The 17398-nt window shown below is 35.1% G+C and overlaps 1 pseudogene; it reads left to right on the top strand.

The window, feature by feature from the left end:
- LOC150100040 (ubiquitin-like modifier-activating enzyme 1 pseudogene) overlaps positions 1 to 12076 on the top strand; it is a 71517-nt pseudogene extending 59441 nt beyond the window's left edge.
- The last annotated feature ends 5322 nt before the right edge of the window (positions 12077 to 17398 follow it).

Genomic DNA, 17398 nt, shown 5'->3' on the forward strand with positions numbered 1-17398 from the left:
ATTTAAGAATTGTGAAAATACTTTGTCGACCTTCCATAATTTGAAAGAATCATCAAAGTATATACCTGAGAACGTTTGGTATGTTATTTTCTAAGTTTCGATAGATAACATATAATGGATGTCGTGTTAAAAGGAAAGATAAAACAGGGCTGTTCTTGCTATGCTCTGAATTATTAACTCATGACGACAAATAGCATAAAATTAACTGCACATGTTATAAGCAGAAAGGAATTGATCATTGGATTTAAGAGATTAATTGATCCAGCAATTATCCAGAATATAATACTTAACGTTGATTTATGTATTGTGAAAATATTTATACGACACATTCCTTCTAGGCTAGCGATTGTCACTACATCCTTTCCGACTCACAGTTTACTAAATTAGTAAAGAAAAGTTAAACTCATACCTGAATTCAGTTTGAAAGAGATGCTTCGGAATATAGATAATCATTGCTGTGGGTCAGAGGTAAGGCTTGCTGGCGGAGAAGTGCAGTGGAGAAATTAACATATAAAGAGGTATTGCGATAGGGTGGAAGGATGGTGTGAAAATATTGGGGAGAATGTAAAATAAGGCATTATCAAAAAAAAGAAGAAGAAGAAGAAGTAATAAACACTTTTATTGTGATGGAATTTATTCTGATACACATTCATATATTACACATAGTGATTTTGGTACATATTCATCAAAGATGTTTATGCATTTTCTTTGGAACCATGACATCGGCTTCGACATATAAGAACTCGGGGTTAAGTGCATTTAACCCAGAAACGACAGCGTACTGCACATCGCCGTCAGTTGCAGCAGGTTTTCCAACCAGATGCTTCTTCAAAAGAGAGAGATGGAAATCACTGAGTCGAATATCAAACTGACGAAACTTCCACGATTACGAAGTTTCGTCTCACGTAACATTGCACTATAACAACTGCAATCCTTCGAACGAATCATATTGCACTCATTCGATGAGTTTTGTGAACATTTATCAGTTGTTTTGCACGCACAGTGCCAAATTTTTGTGTATTCAAGATGATACGAAGAAGATGTTAAGTGCTTGTTCGACATCACACAACTTAATGCAACTGCCTATTCTCACATGTGCAGAAATCGGATCTCGCTACAAAATCCTCTAGTACGAAAAACGATATAATAGTGCAAGTGATGTAACGTCATTCATATTCCGAACTGCGTGCATACTCTCTTCGCCTATTCAACCCCCCCCCCCCCCGCTGAAAACGATTGACTGCGCCACGGAGGCTCTGTGTACTCATGATCCAGTTCGAAAAAAGTACTAGTTGGAACGTTTCTTTTTGTGGATCACCTTTTTTTAAAAAATTTTATTTTTCACCATGTTATCATTTCATACCATGCTGCACTTTCAATAGGCGCTTGTGACTTCGAGAATTCTTGTTCTCTCTCTCTCTCTCTCTCTCTCTCTCTCTCTCTCTCTTTTCTGTCCGTCTCTCTATTCAGAAGCCTTCGCTGGATCTACGTAAGCACTTGAATAATCCCTGTTGTGTTTTGAATGGTAATTACGTGTCTGTAGGTGTTCATTACACTGCTGTAACTGAAATCTCGAAATCGAATGAGGGAAGAATGCGCAACATTGACGAATTTATGGCTGATCGCTTCTAATCGGAAACGTTTTCTTAGGTAAGGATGTATAGGTGATTTGGCCTATGACATATGATCATGGCGTATAATTCAATGTAGTGTTTTGCTTCGATCGCTTGTATATGGAGAGTTTTGATTTCATTTTTTTTATTTTATTTTATTTTATTGGGTTTTTGGTATTGAGGATAAGGGGACATCACGGAACGTTCACTTTCTCGAAAGACGATTGCGTATTGCATAGACTAATGTAATATTTCATTCGACTTGCCTGCACCAAACATTGCTGTAGTAGGCTTGAGTTGGGAATACGGAGATAAGATGACTCTGATTGGACGAGATTTTCTAGGATGAATATAGATGAGGCGACGATTCAATAGTTGATACCCTGAAAGCATCGAGAATACTGCGGTAGATTTATTTCATGTAGTGAAAAATAAATGTTTTTTTATTTTTTTTTAAATTTTTTTGTGAGGGGGAACGCTGTCTCTCTTAGAGCTCAGTTAGTGAAGAAATAATGACTTTTTCATGCTATTTAGGTGAAATCCAGTGCTCTGTTAGGGGAAGGCCTAGTTGTGATATTGTGGGAAAGTATTATATGGAACAGCAGAACTGTGTTTAAAATGTCATCAAGATTACTTAAATTAAGGGGATATTAAATCCCAGATAGTTTTAAAACCGAATAAGAAACTCAAAGATTGGAATCAGAGAGTTTCTTGCCGAATATAGACAACTATAAAGTATCGGCGACACTAGCGTTAGCAAATGCAAGTGATCCTAGTACGTAGTACAATACCGGACGACTCGTTGCAAAGGTGGAGGAAGTTCAGATCGCTATTCTTAGGTATTTTCCATAATGTAAAAACACATTTCCTAGGAAATGTATGCTGTTATTACATTATGGAGGGAGGTCACTACCTAGACCGGTTTCAGCCTTTTTTGAGGCTTCATCTGCCTCAAAAAAGCCGAAATGAAGTTTATTAGCTCTTTATACTTAAGTAATTTAATGGTTGCACCTGTTTGGATAACTCGTTCGCAGAGTATTTAAGTTCTTTTCGCTATACACTTTGGTATTAGGTCTAGCTACTCACTGATGAAGCCTCATAAAAGGCTGAAACCGGTCTGGGTAGTGACCCCCTCCATAATGTAATAACAGCATACATTTCCTAGGAAATGTGTTTTTACATTATGGAAAATACCTAAGAATAGCGATCTGAACTTCCTCCACCTTTGCAATGAGTCGTCCGGTATTGTACTACGTACTAGGATCACTTGCATTTGCTAACGCTAGTGTCGCCGATACTTTATAGTTGTCTATATTCGGCAAGAAACTCTCTGATTCCAATCTTTGAGTTTCTTATTCGGTTTTAAAACTATGTGGGATTTAATATCCCCTTAATCTAAGTAATGTTTTCATTGCCGAAATGAAGCTTATTAGCTCTTTATACTTAAGTCATCAAGATGTTTCCACAACAGACTATTCGGAGCACTTTACCCTTAATTTTAGTTGTGATTTATTACTTTATTCAAGATCAAATTTACAAGACAACAGCTTATATGTTGACTTTACTGAATCATAACATATGTATTAACAGTAAAAAAAAAGTTGTGGTAAGTCTCAGAATGACACCGAGGGACATTTAAAAAATACGAAGAAATTATGGTTGAAAAACAGCTGTGTGTGTGTAGACGCGTTAGAGGCATAATTGATGCAGTAATTTCATTCAGTAGAATAGCAGATCTAAGAATTAAACGTTTATACTTGAAAATGAAATGATTTGATAGAGATAGACAATGATGAAAAGCTAAACGGCTATTTTTCTGGCGAGGTTGATAAGTTAAGGGGATAAAAATCCCTTACTTTTTTATTTATTTTTTTTTTCAGCCAGTAAGCGAAACTAAGATCGAAATCTGAACGTTTCATGCCGACGAACTGTCGGCGGATCCAAGCGTAAGTGACCACTTGGTAGTGCCACAATGCCATCTCATACAAATACTTTAAAATGAATGAAAATGAGAAAACTTATACGTTTCTAATTGAATTTCATAGGTAAACTAAGTGACCATGAAATACTTAATACTGTATAAATGAGATATGTATATTAAAAAGGGAAGATACCCCCGAGGTGTTATCTTGTGCCTTAGTTATTTAACATCTTTTATAAGAAGTGTATGAGAGGAGAAAGTAGCAAAAATAATAGCGATCAAAACTAAAGTAAATAAAATAAGCCTGGTTAAATATATCGATGACGTGGCTATTTTCACAGAGTGAATAATTATTTCTTCATCAGAATTTAAGAAATACACCAAAAGGGGAAAAAAGAGAGGAAATGAGATGAATTGCCTCAGAATGATTAACAGAATTAGCTGAAAGAAATGAAAACGCAAAATACGAACTAAATTGAAATGCTAGTTGTCTTTTTTCTTTTCTTTTCTATTTAAAAAAATATGGGAAAACGAACACAACAGTTGGAAGAATGAAGCGTACCAATTCGCTTGGAAGACGATTGGAGGAATAATAATAATAATACACAAAAGGACTGAGAAGAAAATGAATAGAAACTATTATTGAATACTTCAAACTAAGTATCTACAGATAACTTCGTGATATTTCATTAATTAAACGTCAGTGGACAAGACAATGTTAACAGGAAAATGGATCCATCTGGCTGGTTGAAGCGCAGTTTTTAACACTCACTGAGATCATTCTAACACATTCACGTAAGGTCGATTTGTTAGAGTGATCTCAAAACATAACTGTCAAAGTAGAGTTAAATGGTACTCACTCTGTGATTCAGTACTAATTAAAAACTGACATGGGATTATAGTTCCACGTCTAATTGTAAAGTGAATGTTTTCAAATGGCACGTAAATTTTATTACTCATTACGGACCACTATCTGCTTATTGGAAGCTTGGAGTAGCCAAACAATTCAATGTTTGGTCTGACGGGATTTCCAGATTATGTAACTTTCGATTTGTCGACTACTGCATTGTCTGAGTCGTTCCGAACGTTCATTTCCTGCTGTTTGATCAGATGTAACTTCATTATGGTTGAAATATTTATCGTCCAGACATTTATTTCATAAAGTCTGAACTTCTTTTCGCATCTACTCTCAATAGTTTCCATTTTCTCTCTTTCTCTGGTCTCTTTCTTTTAAGCATGCACTAGGGTTGCCTTCCGGTATATACATGTATGTAGTCTATTAGTTGTTTAATTTTGTATACGTTCTCTAATGGAAACAAGTGGCACTGCTTAATGATTTTTTTCTGTAAAATTTGCATGTAACGTTCCGTTTTTAGGAATACGAAAATTTCTGAAATCCGCCAAACACTCGGATCTGCAATGCGATACATACGAAACCTATCTACGGTAAAATTTCCTGGAAATTTTAGTAAGTACACACAAAGAACATTGCACTGACGTGTTTCGATATATATATTTTAGATTTTGTAAACATCCACAGAGGATGTTGAAAATATATTGAAATCTTTCGTTTTCTTTCCTTTTCCGCTAATTATTATTTTTTTTTCAAATTCTAGAGTGCATTCAGTTTCTAAAACCCTTTCATAAATGAAAACTAACCAAAACTTCATTCTACATGACAGTTGTTTTTTTTTTTGTTTTTTTTACTTGTCATATTTGTCTGTTTCGGAAAAGCAAAGAACAGTTTTGAAGATCAGGGTGTGGCCATATGTAGATATTTTTTGGAATTCTTCCAAATCGAAAGTGCTTTTATATTCACCCAGTTATTTAAATGGTCCAGTACCTTTAAAAGTAAGTTAGAATGTACGAAAATATATTGTAAGTTGGCACAATAATATAAATCAGTTGGATGCAGTCTTTAAACGTAATGTTTTTTCACGGGCTCTAGGAACTCGATTTAAACTTCTATCTTTAAAACAAAAACATTTGAAAATGTTCCGTTATGTTTTTTACCAAATAATCCTTAGGCTAATCGGAAGGTTTTAAATAAAACGAAAAATAAATGCAAATTTATTTAATGTCCATACCATCTGGGATTGCAAGGTTATCAGTTAGTTGCCAGAAGTATAATTAGCCGAACAACGTTAATCGAATGACATAACGACTTCCCTAATTTCTAACCATATTTAATCGCTTTTTAGTCTTAGTAATTAGTACTGGAGATCGCTCAGATAGCGGTAGATAAATACGCCTATCGAAAACAATAAAAGCACTCGAAGACAGGAAATTTATCCTGAAGTATTATGCATGTTTCCATTACTTCATCAATTCCTCTTTGAAACTAGCAATAGACTCAAATGAGCAGCTTAAAAAGACGTAACATCAATCAACGAACAAGCAGTGAAAGTTTTTGTTATCCTTAATTATAATCACGGCTTAATTAGATTCTTTTTATCAATCGTTTGTTTTTTTTTAAAACAAAGAAATGAGCAACTGTGATGAAGAAAAAGCTTTATTTTGTGGTTTTTCAGTGCAAAGAAATGTTTTACTTTTTTTAGTATTGTTTCTAGCAAAACTATTTACAATGAAGGAAAAAGTAAGAAATCAGAAATCTCTTTCTGAAACAACATCGTAAATAAAACTCCCCTTTCATTTAAAGAACTAACCTGAATTGTTTCTGCTTCTGTACTCAGTGAGTTTCAGAATTTATTGCCCGTGATTTATATTCAAGCAATTTTAACAGAAAAATGTAAGGAAGAAATACCAATAACAGAAAACTGCTCACATCCGATTTCCAGTCGCTTGAAAATTATTGCAGCCATAGGAGTTAGCAACACATACTTCGCTTTGTACAAAGAAAGAAAAAGAAAAAATGATAAGACTAACTGAAATATGAGTGGATAATATGTACAAGAGTGTAATAACAGAGAATATATCTGTGGTCAGTGTGGCGCAAAAAGGAATAAAACTGTCTCTTCGTGACAATCGAACAAGTATAAATTATTACTTCAACGGCCATTATCAACTGTGAGAATACGATCGTTTATGTGTAAAACGGACTTGGTGTACTTCAAGCGCGTTATTATTTAACTTATTTTTAAAAATAAATAAAATACTAGTTGCTTTGAACGTAATAGTCATGAAACACATTCTTTATGCTTCAAATGCATTGCCAACTTAACGTTATGTTCATTTTCAATTACCAGAATTAAAGGTCAACCATAATTTCTCGATGCTAGATGGATCTTGAAGGAATAATGATGTGAGTGGAGAGCAGTGCATTTACCATGATCAAAAATTAAGATACTACTTCAATAATTGTGATTTGCTATCGGTACCATTCTTTTTTTTTGTATGGCATTCCCACTTCCAAAGTTTTGGAAGTGGGATTGCCATAAAATTCTCTTTGAAACGTTCGTTATGTCAAACAGTAGTTGTGTTAGCAACTGTCGTGTTTATTAAATTTATGTTATACTGTATGAAAAAGAAAGAGTTGTATTTGATTTTCAGAGCAGTAGTGTGTAATCTTTCTCTGTTGGTGGATTACTTGTATAAGATTGGAGTGAGCTAAGTTATGAAACGTATACAATAATATTTTATGTTCCGCTGTAGGTAAGTTGCGAAATGTCTTATTGGTTATGTTTATGTCTCTAACTCTCTAACATTATTTTTTCATATTAAGTCTAATACTCGGACTCTATGATTGATATTTGTTACATGACTTAATGATAGATATTTGGACTCAGGACTTAAGAGGAAGCTCCAAAAATGTTATAAGGTTATATAGATCAATAAACAAATGCGTTATTTTAATCCACGCAGGGTAAAAGCAGCTATCAAGCAAACATTGGCATTAGAACAAAAATTCCTTCTCTGGTAGATGAGATTTGAACCATCTTTCTCGCAGGCAATTGATGTGCGGTGAAACAATTCAGCCACAGAGGTTCTTTTACGTAAACGATTATTCAAGTAATAATGCTGACTACTAATGCTTGATATTTTACTTATGAGCGCAGACGACCAGATTTTGGTTGTTTATTTTTGACAGGTAATTCATATTGTTCAGGGTATGATACTTATCCTAGTCGAGGGGAGGTTGCTACTTATTGTTATTACTAAGTAGCAGCTTCGGAAGCGACACCGCGTCGTAGTTGGAAATACCTGAGTTTAATTTCTCTCGTAGTACAATAGGAACGTTTTAGGTGATTTTTTTTAACTTAAACTGAATTAGTTTAAGTAAAAAAGTAAAGGAGTTTTTACGCAATTCCACAACGTTTTCATCCCACAAACATGCAAACCAGCCAAACAATTTGCAGAGATGATCACATTCATCGCATGCAAACTTTTAGTTTCTTTGGTGTAATCGAATTGATTGACTTATTTAGTAGTTTACTATTTGTAGAACAAGTAAAATCACGGAAGAGAAATCACAGTTAATTATAAACACTAATTAGTTAAAAGTATTGACTGCGTATCTCCCGTAGGGAGAACATTTCTGATACCTCAGCATAAGAAATTACGATCTTTTTCTTATTATTTCTTCTTAATTTTTCTTAGTTGCTATATCCATGTTATAGGCTAGTTTTCTAAGTTGGCACTATTATTTATTTACGTTGATGAAATGCAAAAGTTCAATCACGGAAAAATTATTAAATGATGTGTAATATGGAAACGTTTTTTCCCTACAGTACTAAACGTTAGCCCGCATTACATAATAAATCATAATGTCTCACCAAGGAAAAAAAGCAGCATACGTTGCGAATATGTCGTCATTTACCGCATATTTCGTTTTTTAGACAACCCCTAAACTGAGTTTATTGTTCGCCGAGAGGTAATAATCAGATAGAAATAGCTTGATTCCAGTTTTCCGTTTATATATGTTTTTATCCTTCTTCGCATTATTCTCATCACCCATCCAAGATTTTGAATGAAACGCACATTCATATCTTCTCGTGAACCTTTTAGATGCGTTTCGCAAGCACTCCGAACGGAAGATTTTATTCAAATTTCTTATTTGGATGTGTACTGAAATTTGTTGAGCTATCTTAAATTTCATTGTAGTGTGATCCTTCTAGTAAGAAAATGATACAAAATCATATCGAATATAAAATTTGGTTCTGGATTTAGTTGTTATGAAATAAATGGTCTCACTGTCCAAGAATATCTTTTACACCAGACCATATCTTTTTATAATTGTATTGGATTTTTGCATGTTTGTTACTTATTTTTATCGACAACAAATAGCAATTAAAAGTAAATAAAAAAAAATCAACAAACAACAATTAAAAGTAAATAGTTGTTTGTTGATTTTTTTCATGCAACTCAGTATTTTCAATTCAAGAAATTGCATTGGAGGTATTACTTTACAGCTTGCTATAGGTTAGTTTTCTAAGCTGTCATCATTATTTATTTATCTATTTTATTTTTTAACTTCCAGATGTCTGCTGAAGAGAGTCCAGCAATAAAAAAATGTAAGACGGACGCCTGTACGTGTACTCCTGATGAGGAGGAAGCTGCTGACGTCGATGAAGAACTTTATTCGCGGCAGTTATACGTACTCGGGGAAGAAGCCATGAGATCTATATCCAAATCAAGCGTACTCATTTCAGGTATGAAAGGGCTTGGCATAGAGATCGCCAAAAACTTAATCCTTGGCGGAATCGGGTTAGTTATGCTACACGATTCTGAGCCTTGTAAAATGACAGATCTTTCTTCTCAATTTTATTTGAAAGAGTCTGATATTGGGTTTAATCGAGCGGAAGCATGCGTACGTCATTTATCACAACTGAATCCACATGTTTCAGTACGAGCATGCAGTAGCAAATTAACAGATGCTCTTCTGCAACATTTCAATGTAGTGGTATTAACCAATTCTTCAATTAATGACCAGGTTGAAATAGGAGAATTCGCACATCAAAAAAACATGTGTTTCGTTTCAGCCGATACCAAAGGACTCTTTGGACAAATTTTCTGTGATTTTGGTGAAAACTTTACAGTTTATGACGTTACCGGCGAAGAACCCCTAACAACTATGATTTCATGCATTACCAAGGATAAAGAAGGCATCGTTACTTGTTTAGATAATACAAGGCATGGATTTCAGGATGGTGATTATGTTACATTTTCTGAGGTACAGGGTATGTATGAACTAAATGAATGCAAACCTATAAAAATAACAGTTGTAAATTCCAACAGCTTCAGCATTGGAGATACAAGTAATTTAACCGAGTACACACGTGGAGGAATTGCTAAACAAGTCAAAATTCCACAGACGTTTAATTTTAAAGCAATTAAAGAAGCCATAAAACAACCAGAATTTGTGATATCAGACTTCGCTAAGTTAGACCGGCCTTTGCAACTACATCTTGCTTTTCAGACACTTCATTTATTTCTTCGTAAGCATGAACGTTTGCCTCGACCATGGAATGCCTCGGATGCCAACGACTTCTTTGCTCTCGCTTCTCTGGCGAAACTCGTTCTATCTTTAGACGTTGAAATCAATGAAGATTTGATGAAAAGATTTGCTTACATCTCGGCTGGCTATCTTTGTCCCATGCAAGCTGTAATCGGCGGCATAGCAGCACAGGAAGTCATGAAAGCATGCAGTGGAAAGTTCAGTCCAATTCATCAATGGTTTTATTTCGATGCTTTGGAGTGCTTACCTGAAGAACGCACCTTGTCGGAGTATTTAACTTATCCTATGCGTTGTCGCTATGATTCTCAGTTGTGCGTATTTGGAAGAGAATGTCAGCAAAAACTTTTCTCTCAGAAGATTTTCGTGGTAGGCGCAGGAGCTATTGGATGTGAGTTGTTAAAGAACTTTGCTATGATGGGGATAGCGGCAGGTGAAGATGGAATGATTTATGTAACAGACAATGATAATATCGAAAAATCTAACCTAAATAGGCAGTTTCTGTTCCGTTTAGATGACGTTGGTAAGAGTAAGTCCGAGACAGCAGCAAAAGCCATACAACAAATGAATCCCGATATTCAGATCACTGCTCACCAATATAGAGTAGAAAAGAATACAGAAAACATTTACAATGATGAATTTTATGATGCATTAAATGTCATAGCTAACGCCCTTGACAATGTCGAATCAAGACTCTATATGGATGCTATGTGTGTGCTTCACCAGAAACCTCTCTTAGAATCAGGTACCCTTGGTACTAAAGGAAATGTGCAAGTAATTGTCCCTTTCTTAACAGAAACTTATTCTTCTTCTCATGACCCACCAGAGGCTTCTATTCCATTATGCACACTTAAAACTTTCCCTTATAACACTGAGCACACGATTCAGTGGGCCAGAAACGAGTTTGAGGAACTGTTCAATCAATCGGTACTAAGTGCGACGAAGTATCTCAGTGATCCTGATTTTTTGCAAAAGACAAAACAAGATTCAGGAAGCAGGCCACTCGAAGTGCTGCAATCTATAAAGAATGCTCTAGTAGATGAATGTCCCCAAAATTTTGAAGACTGCGTTTATTGGGCTCGACAACTTTGGGAAGAGAAATACAGTAACCAGATTAGGCATTTAATCCACCAATTCCCTGCTGACTACAAAAATATTTCAGGAGATGAGTTTTGGTCAGGGACAAAACGTTTTCCTCACTACCTTACTTTTGATGTAAACAATCCTCTGCACTTAGATTATATAGTGGCAGCCGCTTACTTGCGCGCATTGGTGTATGGAATTGTTCCTGAGAAGGATCGGAAGATGATTGCATTAATGACAGCTGACATTCAGTTCCCCGAATTCGTTCCACGTTCGGATATCAAAATAATTGACGCAGACGATGAATCAGCCAACATAGATGAGGAAATGTCTGTCAGTGACAACTCGGACGATAGTAACTCCATTCAGTGTATAGAGGGGCACCTTCGATCCTATAGATGTTTTGCTAATCGTCAAATAACTCCACTTGAATTCGATAAAGATAACAATTTGCATCTAGCTTTTATTGTGGCTGCCTCGAATCTCAGAGCCGAAAATTATAATATCGAACCAGCCGATCGTAATCAAACCAAGCTTGTAGCAGGGAAGATAATACCAGCTATTGCAACAGCTTCAAGCATAGTAGCCGGACTTGCATGCTTGGAATTGTACAAAGTGGTTCAAGAATACAACGAGCTTAAGTTCTACAAAAACGGATATTTTAATTTGGCTCTTCCTCTGTTTTCATTTTCCGAACCCATAGCAGTTAAGGAGGAATTTATCGACGATTATAAATTTTCTTTATGGAGTAGTTTTTTAATTCAGGAAGAAATGACACTATCTGAAATGATCCACTTTTATCAAAAGGAATATAATTTAACTGTTACCGGTATTTATTTCGGCACGTGCATGTTATATGCACTTGGTTTAACGCCTGAATCGAGGCTAAATGAAATTAGCAATTTAAGTATGGCTAATGTCGTTAGAATGGTCACTAGGACTGATATCGATAACAGTGTAAAATTTCTTCGATTTGACCTAACTTGCGAAGACAGAGATGGCAATTTTGTCGATGTACCTTATGTGAAATATCTGATGACTCACTAAACCACTAATGCCGCTTTTTTATTTTATCTGTTTGAAAATGCAAATGCTTTAGTTTGCTTTAAAGCAATGTTTGTCATGGTTTGCATCCGTATATTTGGATAATTCTCGAATGTTTAAATACAAAATTGGTATCCAGATGTTTTTAAACTATAAAAATTATACTTCATTGTAATTTAGTACACTATTGAACACTGTAAATCTCCCTGGATGTTGTAATAACAATGAAGAAATTGCCAAATTCAAATACGTTCTATTCATTTGTAACGAAAAGGTTTACGTGATAAATTAAATCTATTTATTACCCCATGGTCCCTTTGTTTTTCTTTTGTTTTAGAAATTAAGAAACCTGTTAGGGAAACACTGATTTTGATAACATATCTTAACAGTTCACCGATTGCAACGAGTAAAAATAAAGGCAACATTGTTAAACTGTGGTAATGGTAATATAATAAAAAAGAAAGGAAAATGCTTTTAATTTCAACTTTTTTAGATTAATGAAATCATTAATAATATTCATACAAAAAAATCATCTTTGTAATGATATCGTCATCGATTCTCCAGGCATAAGGAATCAAAGATGTTTGTCATTTCACTCAGAGAGATGTCATCGTGGGTTGTCACAGTGGTGGTATGTGCATGCGTGCCATTGCCGCTCAACTGGAGCATCCAGAATCAATGGTTTGCGATAGGATCAACAAATGTCATCGCTAGTCATTCACTGTCAGTCATTTTCGGCGGTGATGCCGAAAATGACTGACAGGGAGGACAGCAGGGTGTTAAAACAGGTGCTGGCTGCAATCGGCAATAAACCATCCGTGATGAGTTCCAGAGCGTTGTAACACACAATTGCGCAGCTGTCATGGAATGCATGAAGAGATGGGTGTTTAACGACTTCCTTGGCCTGCGCAGAGTTCTGACCTCGACCCCACCTGTGGGACGAATTGGAGCGACGATTAAAGTCCAAAGCAGCTCGTCCTCGATCTGTCGCTGAACTCAGTGCTACTTTGATGTAGGAATGGAGACAAATTCCACCTGATGTCTGCCGCACATTAGTGGAAAGTGTCCCTCAAAGGGTGATCAAAGCCAAAGGTGGATATATACGGGATATTAGGTTTCACCTGCTGGTATCAATTTTAAATTGCTGAAGTGTTCGTACAATTATTGGTACAAAGTGTAGTTTTAATTGTTTAGGCCCACATTAAAACGAGTGGAATCAAAGCCTTTGATACGAAGGTTAGGAAACAAAAATATAAGTTGTGACAACACAAAATAATATTAAAGATTTCCGGGTAAGTTGGCCGAGTGGTTAGCGTATCCGCTCTTCAACCAATAAATAACCTTCGAATTCCACCTTGGGCATTCGTCCGCTAAAGAAAATTTCTTTAGGAGACGAATTTCATCAACCGATGTGATGCGTGTTTAAAACTGTGTTTTATTAGGGCAAGAATTGTCTGTCGTTTTTAAATTCGCATACTTCAATAAATATATATATTAAGAAGGATTCCTTGCTTGCCTATCAGACACACATTCTGATTTAGGTGCTAAAATCCACATTAAATCTATAACAATTCTATGATAAGAAAGAGAGAGAGAGAGAGAGGTTGAGAATATTTTATGCAGGTCAAATTACTAGAATGTTACTCGAGTATGTTTGCCTGGAGCTGCATGAATGAGCTAAAGAAAGTTATCTTGTATGGCAAATGGCAGAAATTCTGAGGCTCATTATGCTAATTATGTTAGTAGGAATGAATGGATGATATTATGCCGGGTTATATTAAACACAGCAAGAGAATTTTGGTACTCATAGTGGATGCTTAATCAAAGGTTAATTTTATTAATATATTATCTAGATTTTCTAGCGAGGACGGAGCTATGGTGGCTAATTGCTTACTAAATGGTTTTATTAATTTATTGAATCAGTTTGTTTAATCATCAGAACCGGTGTGATGACTGTGGTTCCCTTCTGAATAGTGGTTGATGATGAGTAAAGAAAGAAAATCCCAAAGGCTAAGGAAATTTATGGAAAATGACTTGACATAGATGATGAAAGGTATTCCAGATTATTACAGGAAGGACATTTGCTAATATTAAAGAAGGGTGAAAAGTGTGCCTTGAATGGTATCACTTGTGTATTCTTATATACTAATGCACGAAACTTAAAGTATTAAAAATATTGGACATTAAAATATAAATAAAATTATAAAAAAAAATTATTTAAAAAAAAAACAAAAAAATTAAAAAAATCATATATACAGTATTTTTAAAAATATAGAAAATAAACAAAGATTAAATCACTGATATTATTAATAATTTATTAATTATTAATAATTTAAGTATCATGAAATTAATTACTAATAAATTATTAATAATATTATAACAATTCATTAATTATTAATAATTTAATTACCATTAACTTAATTATTAATGAATTATTAATAAAATATTAATAAATCATTAATACATCTAATAGCGATCGCTTGAAATTGGAAGAGAATTAAGAATAAGTGAAGAAATGATAATTATCATTGGAGAATTTAAGAAAGCTAACCACGATAGTATTTTAAGGGAATTTAAAAGCCACCAGCAGGCATTGTTTAATGGAGGTAACCATAATACAAAATGGCAAATACTAAATCAAAACTTGCATGTGTATTTGTCTGAGTTCATTACTGAGATTCTGGTTCAGATTGCAGTGCTGGCATTGAAGATAGGATAATATGTGAGATGCTTAATTTGGGAACATTACTACTTTTTCCCTGGAGAGTTGCAAGGGTTAGTTTCAATTCTTTAGAGTATTAAGGGGGATTCAGCGCATAAAGTAGATAATTATTGAATAGAAAGTCCTATTAGCATTACTTAGGAATATTCAAAATATCTTTGATAAGGATTAATTGTTGAGCATGATTTCATTGAAGGAAAATAAACTATGACAAATTCCTGATCAACTCACACGAAAACAATTGGGAATAGTTAATTGCACCATCCAGGTTTAGATACGAATTTGGAAAATGCGGCATTCAAGCCAATTCCACTCTAAATATACTTAAGACTTTCGGTGGAAGGCCGATAATAATATATATGAGGGTGTGTTGAAAAGCTGTGTTAATCACAATGAAGGAATTGAGGTAGAACCATGTCTTCCCCGTGTTGCACAAACCAGTCCTTATTTGCAGATATGATTTCATATCCGCAGACCTGGTCCCATCTGACTATTTCCTTTCAAGTGTTTCTATAAATTTGGGAATGGGAAATAGTCAGATGGGGCCAGGTCTGGCGAATAGGTGGGTGAGGCAGGCAATGAAAGCCCAAGTTGTGTATTGTCTGTTGGGTTTCACGAGCAGTGTGAGCGGGTGCGTTGTACTGCAAAAGTAGCACGCCTCTGCTCAGTTTCCCGCGGCGTTTTTCCTTCAGTACCCCCCCCCCCCCTTTAGTTCCTTCATAGCTGTTGAATAAACTGTTGCTGTAACAGTTTCATCCTTTTTAAGGTACTTGGTAAGGATTACACCATCCATATCCCAAAAGGCAATGACAAGAACCTCCCTGCTGTCTTTTGGGTTCGGAACTTCTTTAGCCCGTGGAGAACCTTTGTGTCTCCACTCCAGTGACTGGTGTTTGTTCTCTGGGTCATAGTGATGAAGCCATGATTCATCAACACTCAAAATACGAGCAAAAAAGTTTGCACCTGATTTCTCAAAATGACCTAAAATCAATCGAGATGACAGCGCACATTCTCTCTTTTGATTGGCATTCAAACATTTGAGGAACCACTTCGCTAGAAGATGTTGGCGGATGTTGGAAAAATTTGATTTTTCCAACAACATGGATAATGACTCCAACTCATTCCCTGGATATCTCCCAGAGTCATTGCAATGTTTTTGGCTGCTGTTCGTTTATCATCAAGAAAAATGGCATGCACTGCATCTATGCTTTCAAGTGTGATCGCTGTGAAAGGTCTTCCTAACCTAGGAGCATCTGATGTCCCCTTTTTAAACTTGGTCACCTATCTGGAAAGTTTTGGATATGATGGATCACTCTCTCCTAAAGTCTTACAAAAAGTTTGGTGAATCTCAGTTGTGGACTTTTCTTGCAGCACAAAAAATTTGATGACATCCTGCATCTCTGTATCTTCGAATTTCTTCAACACCTCTGATATGTCTTCTTATATATCCATGTTTCATCGAATTATTACAGTTTGATCGGACATGGAGATTAAAAGGTTTTAAGATCCTCTAGGCTCATTTGTAGAAATACCTTTAGTTTTCTTTATTATTTTAATGCTGTTCTTACATCTTTTACAATATCTATTTTTGATATTTTTAAATAATTGTCATTGTATTTTTCATACGAATCTTCGTATATTAATAATATATCTAAATATACATTTATATTTTAATATCAAATTATTATTGGTCCCATCAGGGAACAGATTGAAACTGAATTTCTAATGCCTTTAAAACCGTTTCTTCTTTATATCATAATAAAGTAAAGTATGGATAAAATCCAGCAGCACTATCGATAAGTTTGAATATTCTCTTTTTCTCTTTAAAAAGGAGATAGAAAGAGTAGCCATTCACTCTGGACATACTACCGAACTACTTGTGAATAAAGCTATGGAATCTCATACTATTTTTCCAAGATATCTTTCTATAATAAAGATGAAATAAGTGCTTCAGGGAGACTGCAGCACCACATTTGAGTTAAGTGGAGAACTAAAGTTTAGGTCGTGTATTTCTCGCAAGTGCACTTGCTTTAGTGAAAGCTGGTGATAAAAATAAAAGAGAAAGAAGGAGACATTAGAGTGAGTGAATGAAACAATATACTGAGACAGAGAAATACTTGAAGGGAAAGAGTTAAAAAGGAATAAATAAATAAAACTTTCAGATATACAAAAATGAATGTGCAGAAAAACTGGAGAGGAGAGAAAAAATATCTAAAGATGTTCCCAATAATTTCCCAAGTGCTTTGCGGCATACATAAAAGAGACTTGAAGACAACGCACGTATTTTTTATAAACACCTTTTTCTGAATCGCCTCCAGACTGTTCAATCGACTTTCCTCATCTCCGGAATCTAAGAGAACCATTTCTTAGACGTGCGATCACACACAAAGACAAGTCTTATGGCAAAAAAAACCGATGCCTTTCATGGTCTCGTTGCCAAGGATTGAGAGAGTTATCAAGTCATCTCGAGGATGTAGAATAAAATAATAGCAAGTGCGCAAAGACACACTTCGTTTTCATTAAGCCATGCTATCACTTTGTCACCGAGTAATCCGGAACGATGAACAGACTGTCACGCTAAACTCAGCATCCTTCACATACTC

This window comes from Typopeltis vanoorti, chromosome 13, assembly GCF_054136105.1.
Source record: "Typopeltis vanoorti isolate ZY-2024b chromosome 13, IOZ_Tvanoo_1.0, whole genome shotgun sequence".
NCBI lineage: Eukaryota > Metazoa > Arthropoda > Arachnida > Uropygi > Thelyphonidae > Typopeltis > Typopeltis vanoorti.